This window comes from Phalacrocorax carbo, chromosome 5, assembly GCF_963921805.1.
Source record: "Phalacrocorax carbo chromosome 5, bPhaCar2.1, whole genome shotgun sequence".
Lineage (NCBI taxonomy): Eukaryota > Metazoa > Chordata > Aves > Suliformes > Phalacrocoracidae > Phalacrocorax > Phalacrocorax carbo.
In genome coordinates this window covers 54,498,251-54,521,554 of record NC_087517.1, presented here as the reverse complement: position 1 = coordinate 54,521,554, position 23,304 = coordinate 54,498,251, and the positions used below count along the sequence as shown (strand labels likewise).

Sequence of the window (23,304 nt, the reverse complement as noted above, 5' to 3'; positions counted from 1 at the left end):
TGTAGTTCAAATGTTTCACTGTAGGCTCGCTCTATTTCATGCTGTTCACTGCTGTGGGCAGGACAGTCAGCTAGATGGATTTCCCTTCTGATCAGTACATCCTCTCTCATGTCTCATGATAAAGAGGGACCTAAGGCAATGTGGCACCAAAGGCCTGGACTCGTCCTACCCAGAAGTGCTTTATGTCAGAAATGGAATTGATTTAGATTCCCAGTGTGGCCGATGCAACACACTCTGGAGGTCCCTACTGCTAGAGGACTATAGGTGTTAGGAGGGTAAACTTGTATGGAATGAGTCCAGGCTGTATGACTGTATAGCTTTGCCTAAAATAATGCAGAAAAATATATCAGATTAGAATCTGAATCTAGGCCACCTGAGTCCAAGGGCTTCTAGCCACAGACCTACCTTTGTTAGCCAAGAACAATAACTGAATAAAGCATAACCACAAAACAAGTCACGGTGTGTACTCCCTCTTACCCTTCAGACTGGGCATTGTCATTTGGTGCAGAACAAAAGGTAAGGGGAGAGAGTTTTCTAAGTTTGGCAACCTGCAGCTGTGTCTGCATCAGCAAGTGAGGCAGCGCAGGTGAGCGAGATCTCTGCAGCAGATGAGCTGGTGTGGCAGAGCTGTTGTCACCACCACACGCCTCTGGAGGTGGGTTTGCTCCGGACTCACCCTAGTCTGGACCCAGGGAGGGAATGCCCCTCAGGGGTGGGAGTGCACTAAGTGTATTCCCGAAGCATATGTACAGTTTGATTTAATTCATAACTCACGTTTTGAGACTGCTCTCAACAAAACCAAAACCGTAATAAATGGGGATTGTCAGATGATTGCTTCAAAAGTGCGTTCCTGCTCTGAGCTAAAGCACCAAGGCAACCAGTGAGGCCTACACTGCAGTATTACAGCTGATTTTTTAAAACCAAACAATATCAAGTAGTTTTGCATTCAGAATGACATTAGGTTTTGCTAAAAATAAAAAGCAAACAAAATCCACACTCCTAATATGCTTAGGAGTGTTTTCATCGCTCATTTAATTGACTTTCCCCCCAGAGGTTTTGCAATCCCACTGCACTAAATTGTGAAGCAGGAAAGAGGATCTTCACTATAATAAAGTCTGACAAGTTACATTTTCCCAAATTGAGCAAGCAGAACAAATTTAAACAAGATTTAGAACAAGTGTATTAACCCAGAATATGATAAGCAAACAAAAAAGCGAGCACTTTAAAAGAAAACCTTGATAATCATTATTGGAGTAAACAGTGATAGGTACTGGTAGCAGCTCTCACTGGGAAGTTTATGTCTCTTGAACTGCCCATCCTAACATCCCACTGAGCATGGCAAAAGCAACAGCAAGAGTTTACAGAGGAATCTTTGGCTTTCTCAGTTAACAGCATTTTTTTCTTCTACTCTTTGCTAGTTAGTGTTGCAATCCTTGCAGCATGTTAGGCTATCACTAGACATTCCTGAAGCAGAAGGATCAAAAAGGACTGTTTTTGGCACTTGGCTAGAAGGCAGCAATTCCCTTCTCTTTGCATGAGGACACTGCCACATGTGTAGTGCAACTGCTGCCCTTTCAGGCCGGGTGTTCACCCTGTGCTCCACTTGGGATGCACTTTTAAAGCACCTAGATAACTCTAGTAACACAGAAAATGACTGGTTGTGCATTGAACAGTATTTCAAGGACTGAAACATTAAAGATACAGATTTTTATCTATAAATTGCTATACAGCTAAGAGAAAAAGGGGAGGAACTACCATATTCCATAATTGCCTGCAGCCCTAAAGGCAGATGGGATCTGAATCCTAGCAAGAAATGTTGAGCAGATTGCGGGTGCTGGCTTTGGGGAGCGGTTTCTTGCTGGCATGGGAGCTGGGTGTTGATTCAGTGCTGGCAAAAGCTTTCCTCTGCACCCACAGAAGTTAAATCCTCTATCACCTCTCAGTGACTACATAAAGATGGCAGAAGACTTTTTTCCCTAGCTGATGACAAGGAAGCCTGTGAGGCTTTTTGAGGATCAGAGGGAAAAAACCACAACCTGATAATGCCTTCTGTTTCTCTAAGGTAATCCTCAGCTTCACGTGATCTTGTTTGGGGAATGAACAAGATACCATGGTGAGCTGGCAGGGAGTTGTACAGAGCTCCTCTGAGTGGGAGTAGGGAGAGGATGGGTGGGCAGGATGTCAGATGGGAGGTACCACTCACAGCCCATGTCCGAGTGACTCTACTTCCATCCTGTGCCACTGAAACAAGGCAGCCGCCAGTATGGATTTTATATTTTCGGATTTTATATTTTCAGGTTTTATGACCTGCATTTTAAATTTAAGGAGGCAACAAAGAAATAACGAACAACCATTCTTTGTGATAAAGCATGGCAAGTCTCTCCAACAGCAGTCACCTTGTGCTGCCTTAGAGAATACCTGGGGGACTAGCTGATGTTTACATTATAGCACATAAAAAGTGACTGGAGGGTTGTATTTGTTATATGCACACATACCACTCCAGGAGCTGTGCTTGTGTCCACTGCTGTTGGGACGCAGGGAAATTACTTTCTGAAGTGTATGGTTATACTCAATAACCAGAAAGACAAACCGTGCAGGGTCAGAGCTGGACCCAAGAGAAGGATCAGGTGGCAAAATGCTGCCTAAAGGAGCAAATAAGCCAACAGAAGATGAGATTAGTTTTAGTTTCTTCTACTACGGTATAACTTTTTCACCATATGTCTTTGGATGAGGTAAGAAAGATTAACTGTATCTCAGGTACAAAATATCAGTAAAATTTTCAGACGAAAAGTTAATAATCAGATTTTTATAATTAAAAATTGATGCTAAAAGGGAAAGTTATTAGCAATCTGTCAAATTCAGCTCTGTGCACACAGCCTTTGTGTAAATCTTTTGCTTTGGTTTGTGGGCTGAGGGTTAGGTGTCCCTCGGTTTCAGTTCGAGGTTTTGACCCACAAACCACGTGGGAGTTGCATTTTCCTCATGTTGCCATGTGAAACCAGAAATAAGCTCCAGTCTGAGTGCAAAAGAGCCCAGTTTTGCTGAGCAGTCTGGAGAACAGTCGCAAAATTTTCCACACACCTGGACTGAGCTTTGAGTCTGTAACAAAGCTGAAAGCTGGCCAAGTTTCTCCTGGCTTTGTTACCAGGCTTTTTGCACAGATCTATTATTCACTGCATTAATTTTTTTCTTCTTCTTTTAAAACTGAACCATTGGGGGGAAAAAGGGTGGGGGGAGGGCGAGGAGAGAATGTAAAAGAAACAGGATCGTGTGTTTGCCTGCGGCAGGGAGATGCAACACTGCAGCACTTGGTACCACTGCACGCACCAGCAGCTATAAACAGGCTGATAGCTTCGAATGTAGGACAGTTCAGGGGAAGGAGGAAAAAAAAAAAAAGAAAAAAAGATAGAAGACGGCATGAGCGCTGTTTGTCTTGGCTGGTTAGCACATAATCCCCACCTGCATTTGATTCTGCTCAGTCTCTGGACTCCTCCCTCACTTTGGAGCCATGGCAATACAGGAAGGCAGGAGGGGAAGGGAGACAGAACACTTTGTACTAGCAGCCAGACCACTGTTTAACTTCTTCAGCCAAAAAACAAATATGAATATGGAAAGATTTTATCGTGAGATACATCAACATACTGAAGCGGTTCTGAAAGTCCTTCTACAGTTGCTCATTCAAGGTTTTCAACCTGCAGACTTTTCTCATGATTAATCCCAGTGTTTTGTAGTAATAGTACTAAGTATTTACCAAGTGAGGTGAACCATCAGTTCTGCCATATAGAGCTCTATCTGCTGCGATTATTTTCTGGTCTTCGTAATTTGCACTCATATCCAGCCCTTGTTGCTTTTTCAGTTTCACTATGGTTTGAAAATGAAACCCAGAATGTAATCTCTGTGTTTACCAGCCGTGAAGCCTGGGTGCAGTGTACTAGAAATACAGCAGCCTTGAGCTTTTGAAAATGCACAGGGTAAGCAAAAAATCTGTTGCAAACTATACTTTCGTATGCGTGGTGAAAATTAAATCATTCCTTTATTTACTTAAAAAAATTCTTTTATGTCAGTCTGCTTTTGCAGATATTCTCCCTTTTAGCAGCACAACTGCTGTGCACAGGCCTTAAGTATACTGAATCTGGTGATATCTCCCCAAATGATGCCATGAAGAGCAGACAGAACAACAGGCGTCTTCCTCCCTCATGCCATAAGAGATCTCGAAATTAAAAGTTCGTTTTTCTAATGGAGATGCCTCACATAAAGAGACATCAGAGCAGTTAGAGTCAAAACTTGCAGGACACCTGATGGTGTTGTGACAAGCACTTCTTGTGAACCACAGTCTCAGAAACTGGAGACAGCTAGGTAACAATAGTGTGTCTCTGCATCCACAGGCATCACATCACTGAAATATCCTGATCTCTTCTACAACCTTGGGGATGGTAAACTAGTATCAACTTTTCATCTCACATACAGAAAAAACAGAGTTATTAAAAAGTTGAGTAAAACCAAATTAGAAATGTGAAAACCACTATTTTAATGAGTCCTGAGATTTTGTACAAAAGCCCATCACTGTAAAACCATGGCACCTAAAAGCAACTGCTTAAAAACTGTTGAAAGTGAATGTCCAAATAGAGATTCTAGCACCGCTTTACAGCTATCCCGCACATTACATACAGATTATGGATTTTTTCATTCATTTATTTTGAATTGAAGGAGGGAATGGGACTCTTTAGTGGAAACTGCAATGTTAAATTACAAATATTTGAAAATGGAGAAACAGAAAATTAAGGTAAGTGCTAAGTAAAAACAAACAGCTAGAAAGGAAGAAGGGTAAAGACCAATTCAACAGGCCTTCCTCCTTCCCATCTCCTCCCCCTCACAGGCACAGGGGAGTGTGCAAATGGAGGGGTTAGGAACCACAAACAAACAGTCCTGACCCCTGAGTCACTCCTGAGTCTTGCAGAGAGAAACGTTCCCAAATATCGCTATACGTACTATATTGTTGTCCATAATGTACCAACACTGATAGGGTGACTTCCCAGATAAATACCATGGTGGGACTTTTTTCATGCCATTTCAGTCCTCTCCAGCAAATGATCTTTCTGTAGGTATCGACACAGATATGTGTTTTGGAGCTAGTCATATTGATGCTTTTTATAGCCAGCAGACAGAAATGGGCCACTAGGTTGTAGTCCATGCAACTTATTTCAGATGTCTATTTTCGGATGAGATGCATCATGCTCTAGATATGCCTTTTTCCCTCCCCTGACCACAGAGTCTAGACTTAAAGATCAGAGGTCAACACTTAGAATAAAATACTGAGAGATTCAAGATGAATCACCCTCCCTCTGGGTTGAAACCTTTGCCTCGCTGCAGGGAATGAGGTTCTGCCACTGACTCTGATGAAACCAGAAGCTCACTTATCATTCCTCTGTCTCCGTTTCAGCCGCACTGCCTTACCATGCCACACCAGAGTCAACAGACCAAGAGTCAACAACCTTTTGAGGCTGTGGGCATAGCCTTTTCCAGTTTAGAAGCTAAGCATGTTGTCTAAAACTCAGCAGGAACAGGGATAAGCTACTAGCAATAATTTGCCTCAGCTAAGGCAGTGGCTCCTACAGACCTGGAACTCAAAGAGATGTGAGAATAGGAAGTCAGTGCCTAGGTTCCCAACAGCAATAATCCAAAACTTTACAACACCTCAGCTGGAACTGCACAGCCAGGAAGCTTGCAGTGCTCATCCTTTTCCTTCCCCAGTACAGGAACATTCACCAACACAACTTTATAATATATAGAGGAATCTGGCTTTTGGTAGTTCTTTAACTGGAGCATCTTAAACCCAGCAGGGGAAGGTACAAATGTACACTTTCAAAGCAGAGCCATTTTTGTGACAGCCTTCCAAATACTGTGAAGACATACTCAATTTTCTCAAATCAAAAATATCTTTTCTTATTCTCACCAAATTTCATTACCAAAGCTTAAGTGGATGAGGTTGAACATAAGACATTTTTGAAGACTGGTGTCTAAGGGAAAAAACCTGAAGGGAGTCAGAAGAAGAAAAAATAGTTTTCTAATAAAAAAGTTTGATGCACTATTCACGAAAGAGGAGCTACGGGATCACAATAACAGGCCATTTTCAAACAAAATCTTATTGCCTTTCACTGTGTTAATTATGCTTCAAATTGCCCTAGATGGTGCCAGAAGCAGTCTTAGAAGAAGAATAAATGATGATAATAACACCAGTTTGATTTTGTGGAGCCTCCATAACTGGGTGGCACCTATATAAAAGCATCTAAAGTGCCAGAAGCCAATTTGCGGTTTGGTTTTGGATTCATTTACAATTTGGTTTGGCTTTCAAACAGATCTAAGTATGATTGGTGTAGGGTAGGAGAACACAGAGCCCTCTTATTTCTGTGGGGTGGGCAAGGTTTATATTTCACCATCACTGATTTGTGGTTAGCCTCTTCTTTTGACTATTAAATTTAATCAAGATTATAGAACTGTTGGTTGCTCAAAGCACTGCTAGAGTTAATGGTGCTTTGCATATGTATACAGCTAGGCTTGTGCAGATGTGACCGCAGAATTTGGGCCCAGAATTTGGGGTAGCCTTTAAGTACATAGAGAACAGAATATGGTGACATCTGCTAAAATACAAGATGGGTAGCTTAAGTAAGTGCTGACTGTCTTAACAAGGTGACCCAGGAGAAGTCATCCAAAATACCATTTTAAGTCTTCCACAACACAGAAGTTTCAGGGCACAGCTTTCTATCAAGGACTTGCAGGTAATGAAATCAGGGGAAAGTACTGACAGCTATATGAGCATTTAAGCCATATGCATTTATAAGAGGCTTAAAAAAGGAAAACTAAAACTAGAATGGCATAACAGACAGAGTTTAGTGTTTTTGACAATGTTTAAAATATTAATAAGATCCTTATGATTTATGAAATCCCTTATGACTGGAGTATGAAAAGTGACATGATAACAACATGCCTGGTTCTAGGGTTTCTTTATGCTGGAAGCCATACATGTAGGGACGCATACCAAGTTTCTAAAAATGTAACTAGGTCAGGTTACATAATTCTCAGAAGAGAAGAGGAGGTGGTTATTGTTTATTGTATTTAGATCTACTTTGATTGTCTTCGTGCTGCATCTTCCATCTTGCTACTTAAATGGAGAAAATGGGGACTCCAATAAGTCTGTCCAGTCTAAGTGTAGGGGTAAGAGCTTGGCATGACCTTGAACCGTGATACTTTTTCTTTCATTTTAAAATATATGTGTAGATATATGTGAGTGCATCATTTATGTTTTAACACATGACTTACTGAACATTCGTGGTCTCAAGCTTCCCAGATACCCCTTTTCTCAATATCTTAAGGATGATCACAGAATTTTAGAAGAAACCATGTTTCAAAGAAGGATCACAGACATTATTAAGGGAGAGAAAATCTATCCTGTGACAGGAAAATAGAAGAAGTTGGCTTGTTCAGCCTCATAAAGCAAAGGCAGAGAAAAGATACCATGGCCCTATATGACTATGTCCGTAGAGCACAAGATCAAATTGCAATAAACTGGTCATGAATAAATGTAGCTAAAACTAGAAAAAGGTTTTTAGCTGTCTGAAGACTGAAATTCTGTAAGCTGCTTCCACATGAGGCTTATAGTGACAGGATGCCTAAATGGCTTTCAGATGGATTTTGAGGGGATTAGGGAAGGGACTGATAAAAAATTCCTAGAAAATATGTTTCTGATGCACATCGTAGGTGTCCAGTGTATTGCTACATAGAAGGGAGCTTGAAAGGGGAACGCCTCTCTGTTTGTAGTGTATACGAAATTAACTTTAATCTTTCATACCTTGTGCTCGTAAGGAAGAATTATTCACCCTCCTGTCCTTGTTTCTGATATTTTCCTCCCTCCACTGAATGACTAGAGACTGGCACTAAGAAATGCAGACACACTCATGCTTCATAGTATTACATCCCCTTCAGTGTCTAGTTGGCATGTCCCATCAGCACTCATGAAACAGCATAGATTTTTCCTTCAGGTCATGCTGGCAGGTACTCTACTGGGTTTCCCTCTTTCCTCAGAAGCAAAGGTTATTAGTCAGCTTTTTTTTGTCACCTGGGAGTCGTACTTCGCATATAATTTCATTTTGCAATGCCCTTGATCTTTTCTGTTACATTCCCATGCCACATTATAGCATGGCTTTTGACCTTCTACTATAAATCTGTATTTTTACAGGCTGATAAAAAATATTTTGTGTGCTATGATTACAGGAACAGAAGGTCTGTGCACTCCTGAACTGGGCATCTCTCTCATGACTGCAACTGTGGGAGATTAACCTCAAAGGCAGAAGCTAGTTCTTTCCAGCCTTCCAGTTCCTGAATACCATGACAAACTATTATACAAGACCTTCATATCCATGAACACAAGGATTGGAAAAAAGTCAACAGACAAGTCTTTTTGGCTTGGGTGGCATTCAATAATTGCATTTGAGAGAACAGCTGAAAACAGGTTTAGCATGGATTCATCTGAATTAAGTAGAACATCCAGTTCCTTCCTCACTTTGGCCCCTCTGAGGGCAATTTTCATCCCAGACATTTCAAGGGCCTCAGCTTTGAAATACACGTAAAGGGAGATAAAAGAGAGAGCTATCTGGCAGGCAAGAAATAAAATAAGTGGAACAGTGATAGGAAGAAAAAGGGAATAGAAGTATGCCTTGGGAAGAGAAGACAATGAGGTTGGAACTGCAACACCCTGAGGCACGGAAAGGCCAGGAGGACCTCTACTACAAAAATACACCTTCTGGATCTTCAAAGAACCAGAGAAGCTGCAGCTAGTTTGTAGTCAGAGATATGCTTTGAAAAAGGTATGTTTCATTTTAGTGTTAGAAGAAAACAACAGAGAGATTTTCCTACTGAGACATGAAAAATCACCCCAAGCAAAGATCAGAACTCAGGACCTTTTTCTCTCTGTCCCATATTTACTCCTCTAGAGGACACTGTTGTATAAGACCAGATGCACCGTAAATGCTAAAAAACACCTTTTCTTTTTTTTCTTTTAAGAGACAAGACCCATGAGTGTCTCGTGTTCGAGGAAGGTATCACTCCTGAATGATTTCTGCACCGCACATATGTTTCTTGGGAATGAGAACTTGCTGAAGCTCTGGGTAAGCAATACAAGAGCTTAGCTCTCTGTAACAGCACGCTGTCATTGCCATCACTAAACTTTCCATGGAGCTGCCATATATACAATGGTGCCTTCTCCTTCAAAGCACCACCTCGCCATCCTGGTCTTTAGCTGACGGGGATTGGGTTGGGTGCAGTAGTCAGTGCTTCCTCTGTGCTCTTCTTTCTAACTTGAAAACCAGCACAATGACCACATAATTGCACCATGGAAAGAAACGTTTAGAATTGTTAATGGGGAAATAAAAAGGAAAGAAAATGCCTGTAGCTTCCTCAGGTATTAGGGTGGAAATACGATAGATGCTAACTTGGGTACAGCTCTTTAATGACTGAATAAATAGCAGCAACGGGGCAGTTCCAAAGTTTATCAGATGACTGTATTCATTTGCTCTAAATATCATATTTAGTGATTTGTGCTGATTCTTCAGTTTGTGGGATTAGTTACAGTTCATTGTAAGTTCTAACTGTATTTCCATGTATTGTGTTAAGACCTGATTCAAGACTAGCTTTACTTGATAAAAACCAGATGTTCTTAAAAGAGACTCTCTCCTTCACAGTACAAAACATTATTCTTAGCAATTGTATGTACCTTACAAAATTAATAAGCACAGCATCTCCCTGCATGACATATGACATTATTATATTTTTCCCTGTTGAGGGACTTTTAAGCCGTTGGGGTCATGACCTCTGTGCCTTATGAGAAATGGAGAAGCACATGGTTCTAATTCTATCTTCAACCCTGCCCTCCTGCTGACATCTATGTTTACAATACGGTTCATCTGTTGACCCTTCACTCACTTTTAAAATATTAGCTAACATTTTTTGGTCCCAATCACAATGGTGCATGGTGATTAGCTTTTAAGACCAGTTGTTTTCTTTATTGCCTTTTGACATGCACATCTTATCCAAAAACCCTTGACTGTTTTTCTAATTTGAAGACAGCAACAGCCACAAAACCAAGTTTGCCTGGACACTTCTGCTCTCGTTATGACGCAGGGCATTTCAGATCTTTAAATGCATGATATCGCCCCACTCTCAGAGGAGACAGGAAATGTCCTGCAGTGGTTAGAGATATCCCCAAGGAGCCGCCCAGCTCAAACCCTGCTCTTGGCTGCCCTTCAGTCCTGAGCTGAGGCAGATCGGGGTGAGCTCAGCTTGACGCGTGCCCTGGGGAACACAGTCTGCCCCCCAGATCCCCCCCAACAAGGCTCCCTGGAGAGAGTGGCTGGATCCTGCTACAGGCGAGTCAGGAAGAAAATCCTTCCAGAGAAACTAGCCTTTTCCCTGGTCTGTGTTGGGTGCTGACAGAACACACGTTCACTTTTCAGCATGAAGTAAAAGAAAGTGCAACCAGATAAGGCTGACTTTTTGAAAAGGGGGCCCTAAAAAATAAGAGAACTGTTTATTCTCCACTCTCTTTTCCCTTACATCAGAAGGAAAGTGAAGGAAAAAGGAAAGTGTGTGGGGGAGAGAAATAATATAATTTTATTTTCTTTTTGAAAAGGGGAAAATTTTAACAGTAAAAAGAACAAGTACTTTCCTTTTAAATTAAATAACAAAGAAAATTTAGAAAGATACCTTTAGCACTTTAATCTCTTCAAGTTTTTTTTAATTTTAAATTATATTTTTAAAATTTAATTATTTACATCAAGAACGTATAATGTGCTCTGGTAACATGACTGTGAAGAGCATAGAGCACTTCCACTTATATAAAGCGAAATTATTTACTTTGTTATTTTCACCATACTGTATTAAACGATACCATATTAAATGAGCTCATATAAACGTATGCCTTAGCTTAAACTGCATATTAGGGCATTACATTCATCATTTGCTGCGTTCAAAATATTTTCATAATTCTGAAGCTTAGCACCCTCAGTTTCCCTATAATCCACTTTCCCGCTAGGTATTTTCAATGTGTTTATCGATGTATTTGGCTTCCCATAAAAATTCTGTGAATAATTTCTAGGCCTGAAATGTACAAAGCTTATTACACTAATAAGAGACCTTCAGAAGTGTTAATGCCTATTTTTAGGGAGTGAGAGCAGTGTGTCTTTTCAGTGGTTGTTATGGGAAGACATTTCAATGAAAACTGGGCAGATTCAGGATTACCCTGTTTCTTGGAGGCAGGGATATGGATATTGCAGCTGTAAATCAGGCTCTAAAAACACCTGGCTCCTGCAGGTTTCAGACATCACATATATGTCATCTAAAACCTTGAGAATGGCTGAATAACGAGGTGGGGGAAGGACAGAGTGAAAAAAGCTTCAGACAGCTGCAGGCTAGAGCCATTGCTTTGTACTGTGGAGAGAACCAGCAGAGAAAACTGAAGAAAGATGCTATCTTCACCTTAATGAGCACAGTACACCTAGACACCATGGAGACATTGTTGTGTACAGCTATAATCTCATGATAACTGCAGAGAGATTTCCTATTTTATATATTCAGTTAATCCCATACATCCCTGGGTTGTAATTTGGCTACATATACATACAAACATCTATATGTGTATTTGTTTAATAGCAACCGATGTAATCTCTAACTATCTTGTAAGGGTCCAATCCATAAATAATCCTGTTGAAGTGTTGAAGTCATTGCTGTTCACAGTGAGTTGATATTAGCTGGAGAACCAGACCCTAAAATTGTCTTACTTTGTCACTCCTATAATTCCTTTAACCTTCCCCAACGCCGCTCCTGCTTCTTGATGGCTCCAATTGCCAGAACAGCAGATATTAGCCAAAGACTTGGCAACCCTGTGTCTCAGGAGCTGATGCCAATGGCGGTTGGGGGCGCAGCACTGGCATTCAGCATATCTGGCTTTTTTCCTTTGAGCAATGAAGACATCATACTGTTTCTGTGCTCCCATCCCCATAACCTCTGATCCTGGATGTGGAGTCTCTGGGCATGAAACATGGAGACTCTCACTGCTGCATAAAATCAATCAAAGCCAATGCCACCAGGGAGGCTGTTACTTGCCATGTTGGCAATTCACTAATTGCTTCCATTATCACTCTGGCAAGGAAGGCAGATGGATGTAGCACTCCTGAGTCAGCTGCAAACTGTGATCAGTTTCCACATATAACTATTTCCAAAAACTTCTAACATAACCCATCTTGTCTTGCTTGCATCTTTGGCTTATGCAGAATTTAAACTGCATCATTAGCATGTTGGATCTGTGCCAGTTAGACAGGCATGACAAAGCCACATTTTTCCCTTCAATAGTTGGGTGCAACTCAGTTTTTTAAAAGAAAAAAACGATCCATAAATTCACCAGCTCAAAATTATTCTGTAATTAATTAATCTGTCACTGTAGGAGGTTGGATTTCCTGCTTTCGTTTCCACCGGTACATAGCAATGCAACTATGGAACTTGAAGATTTCTTAATGCCTGCCTGCTCACAATTCCTATAATCTCGTGATAACGAAGAGCAGATAGATTTGTGGCATAATACTGTCAATAATGGTCAAATAATTAAAACATGGCCATACAAGTATTCTTTACATGTGTAAAGAAAAGGATCAGTAGCAGTAAGGCATAGCAATCACACAGCACTTCGCATCAAAGCCTTTTATACTGTACCTTTTCCATGACTTATGGCTCACCATGGAACTACTCATGTTTTATCAATAAGGAAAAAGACAGAAATTTTTCCAACATGACAATGAATGACTTAATACAAGAAAGAAATTCTAGTATGTCTCAGCTCTCAGTCCTCTGCTCTTTGCTTTCCATTCTGTCACTCCAGTCCCACAGCCATAACTTAATGGACGTTTTAGTCTTCATGCAATTGTTTACGGTGCTGAAGCTATTTCATAGAGTAGTTCATGGGAACATACAGCTTTAAGCTACGAAAAACAGGTAGGAAAACCACACCAACAGCTACTTCTACTAAGGCCTACCTTTATGCCACAAAATGTCTTTGACTGGTCTGGTTCTGATACAAATCTGTATTTTTGGTATGTGGAAGAAGAACAAGTTCTTACCCTTCTCATAACAACATGAGCATGAAAGTCATCACATAGGACCCTGCAAGATGATGAAGTGCTTTCGTGGACAGCTAAGATACAGAAGGAGAGGCTGATGTACATGAACACTTCTCTTCCGTGAACAAGGCTACCACAATTAGCACAGTTTGCAAAATGTCAAAGAGAAATGCCTGCATAAACTGAATAAAAACATTACACAATATAAATTCCGATATAAAATAAACTACTTCTCATATGTAAAGATTTGCTACTCTTGAAATACCATTACGAAAATCCTATGTTTTTGCTTTAGAAGAATCTACTTGCCTATATCCACCAACCCTTCAGAAGATGGAGTCTTTCTAGCTCTGTAGTCATGTGAACCAACTCCTAGAAAAAAAGATGCTCATACAGAATATGTCTCCACCCAAACCTTTACTTCCCTGATGCTGAAGTGCACCACTAAGCATCAGGTATCACTGCTGATCCACAAGTTCATTTCCGTTTCATTGTAACACATATATTTATGTTATTAGGAAACATGATTAGTAAAGCACATGAGAAGCAATGTTTTGCTCACTGTTTATGTCAGCTTCATGGTTTCAGGGCTTCTGTGGACCAAGTATACTGGGAAGACACTGTAAATGGTAGAGCTGCAGCAAGCAAAGCGATCTGCAAGAACATGGTCTGCAGTCACATTGGCTAAGGCCCAGTATATCCAGAAATAAAAAGTCAGGTGGGGCTGGTTGCATTTCCTTGTTGTCTGCCTCTGGTGTACAAATCAACACTAACTTACAGTCACTCACACAGATTTATTTGCATGTAGTATACCCCCAATTACATCTGATTTGAATTTGACACGGCATGCTTCAAGCCTGAGGCTTAATCCATTAAACCAGTCCTTTTTGATTTCAGGTTGGTAAACCCAAACCAGACCTGCAGGGGCTTCTTTGAATAAGCCCTCAAAACAGAGTCCTTCCAAGGAGAGTTGAAGGAAGTCAGGTGCAAGGGCAGGTTGCTGGGTGCTACAGGGAGTCCTGCCGGCAGGGAGGGGAGATGGGCTGGAGCAGGGACCTCGGGGCTGGAGTGGGGAAGGAGCTTCAATGTCGGCAACACAGCAGCAGACTCTGGCTGGGAAGAGTGCACTTGTCTTCTGTACTTGTAAAGGCATTACTCAAGAGTTCAGTGTCAGTTACTGCAGTAAGGCATACATTGATCCCTGCTGAAGATCTGATCTTGTAACTCCTTGTTAAGCCAGTATATAAGGGGTTAAGACCCATCCTTCTGTTTTTCATGCACTTTTGACAGCTTCTTATTGCTATAAACCTTCTCTCTGTTCCCACTGCCAGTGAAGAAGAGGATGTGCAAGACTCCTAAAAGCTGCTGACCTACTTAATTGCTTCTTGGCTGTGGCTGAAAAGCCTGAGGTACTGAGCTGAGGTCAACACAAGTAATGGAGGTGCAGCCGCATTGCTACAATACATGCAAGAGCATTTAAATGTATTTGACTCTACAAATCAATCAAACTTGATTATTTCTCATTCCTGTGACACATGTGGCATCATCACTATCTGTTTAGCTCTTCTGATCTGCTGCAGCTCACTGTTCCTCCTCTCCATGCCTGGTCTCCAACTGATCTTTTGCCTGGGACAAAAGTTTTTGTCAAAACTTAGTGAGAAGAGGGCTGGGCCTTGAGGTACTACCATAACTCAAATATTATGGTTACTATTAATAATAACAAGAGCAACAAGAATAGGCATATATGTCACATTAATATTAGAAGCGCTGTGTTGACAACTTCACTTATGCAGAGGTAAACACTGATGTTTAAAACCATAAAAAGCAGGGGAACATTAAGGGTATGCTGTCTTAAAAGGAGCTTGCTTGAACTGTTACAGCACTGTGGAAGACATAACAAGAAACGCTCCAGATACTACATACACAGAGATTTATGCACGCGTATACTTTATCCATTTTTGCGTGATGGATTTTCACACAAATCTTTTGCTGAAATTCAGAAAACCATCACGTTTTTCATTCACTCAGATAAAACAGTTACAAAACATTAACTCTATCAAAGGTGATTTGAGCAGAGAAAGGAACTCAACACAGTGAAAAAGTACTTTCAAATTCTAACTGTAGCAGATGTTGTTTTGGTCATTTCTAGCTGGCTGTGAAGTTAAAGCCTCAGAACTGTGGTTTTATATGTGGTTCAAGTGTTGGCTGCATTTATGCCGGGGGAAAAAAAGAAGGACGCTTGCATGCAGGACCTGGCATGCATTGTTTAAAAAAAACCAAAACAAAATCCCAAACTGTGGCTGTCTTCAATTATTTTCCATTACAGCATTGTCTGCATATAATTGCTCCGTGTTTTCCATTAAGGAGTGCCAAATGAATGAGTATGTTAGGATGTTCAAATTCCACTGGTAATGCTGTCCTATATCAGTAAATAACATGAAACACAATCTCCCTTGTCCTGTATGATGTTTTCATACAAGTAATCTATGTTTTTCAAGTGTCCAACATTATTTACCATATCTTCCATAAACAGCTGGGGACTCAGGGAAAATCCAGGCAATAGGAAGTTAGACAGAGATTTCAAAGAGATCTCAACTGGGGCTAAACGGTCAAATGCTTTGTAAATGGGCTGTTGCCAGAACATGCAGACAGGGTTTTGGGATTTGTCTTTTTTTGTCTTGTTTTTAAAATCTAAGAGAGCTACACATCACATAGGTCTTTTCTGTGCATGAAAGTAAAGGAATTCCACAGGTTTGCACAGATTTGAAGATCAGGCCCCTCATGCCATTTTGGTTGCTTCCCAAAATGATGCAGGGTAATTTCTATGATGGAAGAATCCAGGAGACATATTGTCATTTGTCAGCTGTTAATGTCCTCTTGCACAGAGCTGAGCCTGGACTCAGCTCAGCTACAGAAAAGGTTTGCTTTTTAATATCAATACTTATTAACACCTATAACCAGAAAATATAGTACACAGCCCGGAGTAATTACATTGTAAAGCATAAGTTAATACACCTGACCTATAATAACACATGCGTGACTACTTCTGCCAAAGGGGTCTCAATAAGCAAATTGTTTAGGTTTGGCAGCTCATAAATAAGTTGTAATTACACACTACAAACGGCATAATTACACCTTAACTGCAACATAGCAATACCCTTCCTTTATTACTCTGACCAAGCTATTGAGATATATACATCTAAACAAAATAAACTATGATCTTCACGTTATAAAGATTGCCTTCCTTTTTCCTCATCTGTGCACTACCCCCCTCAGCAATGTTAGCTGTAAACTCGAGACTGCACACTCCTGGGTATAGCCAGCTGTGCTGTGAGATGGGAAATTTGAGCGTATGCACACTCTAAAATGATACTCAAATGACAGCAGAGAAAATGAAACAAAGCATCTCAAGTAAAAGAAGACACAGTCATACTGTTTTACATTAATGAGGGAATGATGCCTAAATGCAGACTGATACTCCATCATACAAACATCTGCAGAAAAAGTTTTCAGAAGGTGAAAAAGTTATTATTTGCTATGGGAAAATACTCAACTGGTATCTGAGCTATTCTTAATTGAACTTGACAGAAGACGTGTGCACTGACACTACTAGGACATTCAGAAACTGAAGCTGGATCAGCTTCCTAACGGAGCAAGAGAGAAATATATCAACGGTTAAAGAGGCTGAATTTTCACTGCAATGGTTATCTTTCTTTTACAAAAAACTTGATGTGATGGGGAGCAACAGCAATTACAGCACACATTGAACAGAATACAGTTGAAGCACAGCCACTAATTTCTACTTATTTTGAGGGGAAGAATTAAACATACAAAATATACACAGTTTTTAACCTAGTGGTATGATGGTAGCTGAATATTTGGTTAAAAAAAGTAATTGGTTATTTGATCAGACTGCTTCCAAAAAAAAAGTGCTTACTCTGAAAGCAATAAGCCATTGTGTTAACAGAGCTGACCTATTCTTCTACAGGTACAACAGCTTTCTGTGTGCTATGGGCTTTCAGCTTCTTCAGGCAGGATAGCTGCCTTCTGTGCCTTTAAGTAACTCCTAATACAATGGGGTTGTGATGCTGACTGGATCCTAGAGAAAAGAGAAACAACCCCTCCTGCCCCCTCCCAAAGGAAAAGGAAAAGAAAAATAAAGCCTATATATCTGAATCTATTTGATTACAAGGATCTGCTTGAAAAACACACTGTCCTGCAAAATGGAACCAAGTCCTATTCTCATGCCCATTTCACACACAGCTTGTATCTAGTTAGCAGCTAAAAACACATTCCTTAAATATTTTCCTTTCCAGAAAGACACCTCCAGTGTCAACTTTCTCTAGCCCATACCATGGCAAAGTTGCCTTTCCCAGAGCTTTTTAATTCTACCTCAAACACCTTATTCTGTGAGCAGTCTCACAGACTACAGAGGAAAACTGCTTGTACTGCTCAGCATGTTGGGATGCATGCAAGGATACAGTTTTAGACAGCCAACTTTGAAACAGGCCAGCTGGCCGCATTTGTTTGAGATGGGAATCATTAGAATGTTTCCTCAGATGCGCATGCATAAAACCAGAACCCTTCCTATGGAAGGCAACAGTGAGGGGTGGTACATGGTCTCAGTTGGGTGGGGACCAGAAAACCCCTTTCAGCTCTTTGGGAATATGTCACTGTCTGCAAGTGCTTTCTAGCATTGGGCCTTTGGTGGTAGATGCTAATCCTTGTGCAATCTTGCCATCATTTCTTTTGAGTAAGGAGTAAGGGTAAAATCCTGGTTTAACTGAAGTTAAAGGAATTCTTTCGTCAACTTAATTGACTTACATTTTGATCTCCCAGTCTGTGCTTTGCAGTTTTTCACAACATGGGAGTAACAGAAATCAAAGGCGTGGAAGTGTGACCGGCACATTTTGCAAAACAGCATGTGGAAATAAGTCTGATCGAAATGCAGAAGCTGGTTCCATGCGCAGTGTTCCCTGCCACACCTGAGCCCAAACCTAAGCTTCAGAATAGGGGATAGGAAAGCAAGAAATAAGGCACTCTGTAATCCATAGTGGCCTAAAGAAGAACAAGAATAAAAGCCCCAAGTTTCTCATGGTAGGTGAGAAATGAGGCAAGTGAAACACATGCTTCCTTTTACCTCTAACTGTACCAGTGCCTTTCCATGTCTTTTCTACATGTAGGAACGGCACGTGCAACTGTCAAGTAATCATTTTCTACAGCGTGCCTTTTCAACAGCTGTTAGGACATCTGGATGGAAATCCATCTGGTGCTTAGCATAGCAAACGTCACCATAAACTTTCAGAGTCCCCTTCCTTTTGCACAGTTATATGAACATGAAACAGCAGCAGAGCTCTGAAGTAAGTTCTGCTTCCAGGACAGGAGGTGGGGAGCTGTGAAAAGAGAGCAGCTTTCAACATGGAGCTTCAGATACTAACAGCAAAAGTCCTGAATCCCTACAGAGTCTCAGGGACAAGCTTTTGACTAGGTACTCCTTCCACCCCAGGCCCTCCCCAAAGGCAGCAGCACCTCCAAAGAACTGTAGAGAGTTTGATTTCATCTCATCCCATCCTTTCCTGGGTATTTTTCCATTAGGGTTTTGCCTAGAGTCTGCAGGATTAGGGAAGGGCCAGATCTGAGTCTGTCAAGTTGTGGTTCTGTTTTCAATGGTTATACATATTGTGCTCTGTGTTGAATTAAAACTACAATAAAAGTCCTCTCACTTGTTACTGTATTTGTGTAATGTTCAAATTAGATGGGAACAGTTATTTGAGAGAAACTAATCCAACACATATCCAAAATCACATCAGGTTTTAATATAGAAGCTATCTGCTAACATATTACATGGCTGAGTAGGGAGATTCAGCCAAATCTGTATTACTCAATGTCAAAGACCAGCAAAACTGGCCCATCTGACTATCATCTCCCCCACTGCCTGGGACGACAACAGGAGTTCATATAAATGCACAGTGTGAAAATCTAGGCAGGATGATAGCTTAATATGATTTTGCACTTCGGATGATCAGTTGTCTGCCTTCACGTTCACAGTGGAAGTCCTGGCACCCAAGAGGTAAAATATTAGGAGGTGGCTGGGCTACACAAGAGATACAGATGCGTGTTACAAGAAGCAGAAACATCTGAAATCTGGAAGGAGGATCCCAGTTCAGGTTCCAGAGCAGTGTCATATTAACGGATATGGGACTGAGTTGTGAAAGAGCCATGGTTAGAAGATATGCAGAAGAGTTTATAGGCTTCTTGAAATATTTTGGCCCTTCATTTTCTGTATATGTGTAGCCTGGCCTATATAATTTGGGTGGGGTCCAGAGTCCCAGGTAGCCAGTTGCTACAAGGGATGCTGATAACACAGGATCTGTTAATGAGGTTCTGAGTTCAGCTACATTTAACAACTTACTATTTTAAGCCAAAAAAAGATTTGCTACTTTTTTCAAGAGCAATATGGATTGCCTTGTGTACACAAGCTGGATTTGCACTGCACATGCAGAAGTCATGTATGTGGTTTTAAAAATTATCCCTCATATTTACATAATATCGATTACAACAGTTTTTTATGTTTAAATTGGTACTAAATCATCTTTCATTAACAAGCTGTTCACTCCTAGCAGTAAAGATCAGAAATACTAATTACAATCTTAAGTTAACGATGACATGGGAAAAGTCCATAAAGCTTAAAACTGGAACTGAACTGCAAAAAATTAGGAACATATATGAACTGGAGCTTTTGTTCAACCATTCAGAAAATAGACAAAGAATGGAGGGTGTTTGCATTGGCAGTTATGAGTTAAGGACTTCTGGGGACTGGTACGCTTGTAAAGTCGGATCAGAACTTCAATACATTACCAACATATATATATATATATTTATATTTTTTTTTTCAGTTTAAACAGCAACATCTCCAACCTGAACAAGCCTTTTGGCAGATCAACACTGGCACGGTTTTGTTTTCAGAAAGAGACAATTAAAACAAGCGCTGCCCAGGACTACATTCTGCCCTGAAGCTCCGACTGAATTAATTTCTCATGTTACGTGGTTTATCAGGATCTTACCCATGCAATAGGTTGCTAAATTAACAGCTCAAACAGAACAGATTGCATTAAAATGTTGTGGGTCAGGGGAAAATTAACTTCAAAGTATTACACTCCTGAGCCCAAATCCTACACTTACGTTACTGTGGATTTACGCCAGTGTAAATGGGAGTAGAATTTGGCCCCTGACCTTCTCCAAGCAGGTCATTATAGTTGAAATAGTAACTGATCTTAGAAAAACATTTTTGCTGCGAGGTATTTATTTCTGTGTAAGGTTTATGGAACATCATATTCTTTGCCCTTTAAGACTGATACTGACATATGTAAACACCACTGGGCTTGGTGTGCCATAGCTTAATCCAGCCTCTCTAAATCTGGCTAAAACAATGGAAATATCTTCTGAAACCATTGTGGGTTATATCCAATATAGTTAAAAACATCTGACTGCAACCGCAAATATGCTGGTATTTGGTTGTGCTATAAAAACATTTTTATGTCAAATACAACTGGGACTAATACAGTAAACTACAAGTACAGTTAACCCTTGGAATGAACCACATTTAGATGCTTGAAGGTTAAGGTAGTCTGCACTGGTTGCATTTTCTCATGAAGAGCATAAAATGAATGTAGGGTATAAAACCTAATTACTAGTACTAATAGAGTAATTGATATTTTTATAGCACCTTCCACACTGTACTATAAAAACACCAGCAATGTTACAAACTCCTGTAGCTACTAGCCATGGACCGGATAATGACCTGGGTGCTTGAAGAAAATCCCCAGGAGTGTCCTCATGCTGCTTCTGTTAAGAGAATAAATTTGTGCCCCCTTTCCCCTCCACACCTACAAGTACTCACGTGCACACACAGCTATGGCCCATCAACCCTCACCAAAACGGGGTGCTGCCAGAGGGCTAACCAACGCTTAGAAAAGCACAAATGAGGAGAGGAAGGGAAAGCAGAACTAGGTGGAGTTGCAAGGGGAGTGTTTAGCTGGCAGAGAGGTAATACACAAAAAGGCAGGTAGGACACCAGGGTCTCTTGGTTACATCTAAACAGAAAATTCAATTTTTACAGAAGTTACTGAGAAACTTTGCCAAGAAAAATGTTTTCCAAGTAAGAGGTGTTCCAGCATGAGACACGGGATAGTGCTGAGCGTACTGCAGGATCTCAGTTTGCTGCGGCGGTTCAAGGCCCCTGGCAGCACCGTACAGGGCACTGGCTCAGTAAGAGCATCTCTTGTGACAGTTCAGTCCACCATCATCTGTTCAACACATAAATGATGGAAATGTATGTGGTGCCCAAATACTTTAATGTATAGTTTTAGATAAACTGGTATCTAAAAGTTAAACTCACATAAATGCATAATCTTCAATAACACATTAAGTAAGACATGCTCAGGAGTCCATGTACCATTACTTAAATGGACTCAAGCACTGCAAATCCCGCATCTCATCAAAAGCCCTTTTTGACAGAGGTTGCTGAAAAGTCTTGTTATGGTGATATAAGAAGATACTACCCCTGCCCCCTCTAGGTGAAGTTGCTGGTTCTTACAACAAAGTAGGTAGAAGGGAGCACTGTGCCACTCTAGGGACACTTCCCAGCCAGTACAAGCATCGTGGCTCAAAGCCCTGATTTGTCTCCAGTACAGATACTCAAAACACTTGATAAAGCTGGGCTTGCACCCTTGTGCCACGGCAATGCTTTGGAAATACACATTTGTTCTGTATTATATTAGTAAGATATTTATTATGTTAAAATGTGTGTTTCATTCTTTGTGCCATTCCTAATTCTTCTCTGTACAGCATTTAGGGGGGTGAATGGATGCTTTCATTGACAGGGTCTCCTCATCTCTTCCCTGAGTGGTAACAGCTAATTCAGAGCAAGCCTTGTATATAGTAAGAATGGTTCTCTCTGCATACATTGCTTTGTATTTATTTACACAGAATTTCATTTGCCAGTCACTCAGTATCATGCAACTCTACACAATTAGTTTTAATTGCCGTTAGCTGGAATAATCTTGGATGACTAGCAAACCTGTCAGCTCACTGTTGCGCAGATCATTTATGAATACATTGAACAGCTCAAGCTCTAGGCCAGATCCCTGTGGGAATACAGCGCTACCTCTCTAACCGTTTACTTACAGCCATTGCTTCCCCTCTTTCAGATCTGTGGGTGATCCATGAGACCATTCTGAGATGATTTAAGAGTTCTTTAGCAGGGATCTTGTCAAACCCCTCTGGCAATCCATACACAGCAATTCAAACAGGTCACTCTTGTCCATGTGAGTGGTGGCTCCTATATGTGCTCTTACACTACTCCTTGGCTGGGAAGTCATTAAAATATTGTTTCCTACTGTAACATAAATGTCGGTTTTACACTTTTAAAATAAATAAACAGGGCTGCTATGGACTTCAGCAGTATTCATTTTACAGTTATGTGCAGAAACAGTGCAAATAAGATAACCTTCTCCAGCTGCCTGCAAATCCAAACCTGCCCACGTTTTCTTGACCTTCACTACGAAGTCATAAGTAACTTATTTCAATTAACTTACAAATATTAGTGCCATCTGTTTTTGTATCAGGAAGCAGCCAGTGGTCTTTATTTGCATGTTCACGACAAACTTCTTCATCCTCATAGTCTAACCACTTGCATAACTTTAATAAGATCGTATATATGGCTGAAGACACTGAATAGCCCAACATCAGTTCATCAAAGCAGGTACATTAGCAGGTTCCTCACTTAACTGCTCCCCCCATCCAGCCACACACTGAGTCTCCCTGACCTTCTCACATGTCTTTGCCTGTGAAGAACATGAATGACACCTGAACCTAGTCCTGATCCTACTCCATTAAAGTCAAAGGCAGTTTTTCCAGCAATGCTAACGAACTACAAATGTGGTACTACGAAAGTTGTCAGTTGCTCAGCTAAAGCCCTCAGCACCTTCCAGAGTCAAGCCAACATCTCCGTAACAGTTACACAATGAACCTGGATGCTACCAACTCACATTGCCATGCCTGAAAATATCACTAGGAAACACAGTTAACTGTTACTGAGTTTAACTCAACCACTCAGCCTTTTCCTTCCATAACAACTTTGTAA

General features: G+C 40.7%; 1 protein-coding gene across 2 annotated transcripts in view; it reads right to left on the bottom strand.

Annotated features, from left to right (window-relative positions):
- KCNQ1 (potassium voltage-gated channel subfamily Q member 1) overlaps positions 1–23,304 on the bottom strand; it is a 377,552-nt gene that overhangs the window by 39,167 nt on the left and 315,081 nt on the right. The window lies entirely within an intron of this gene.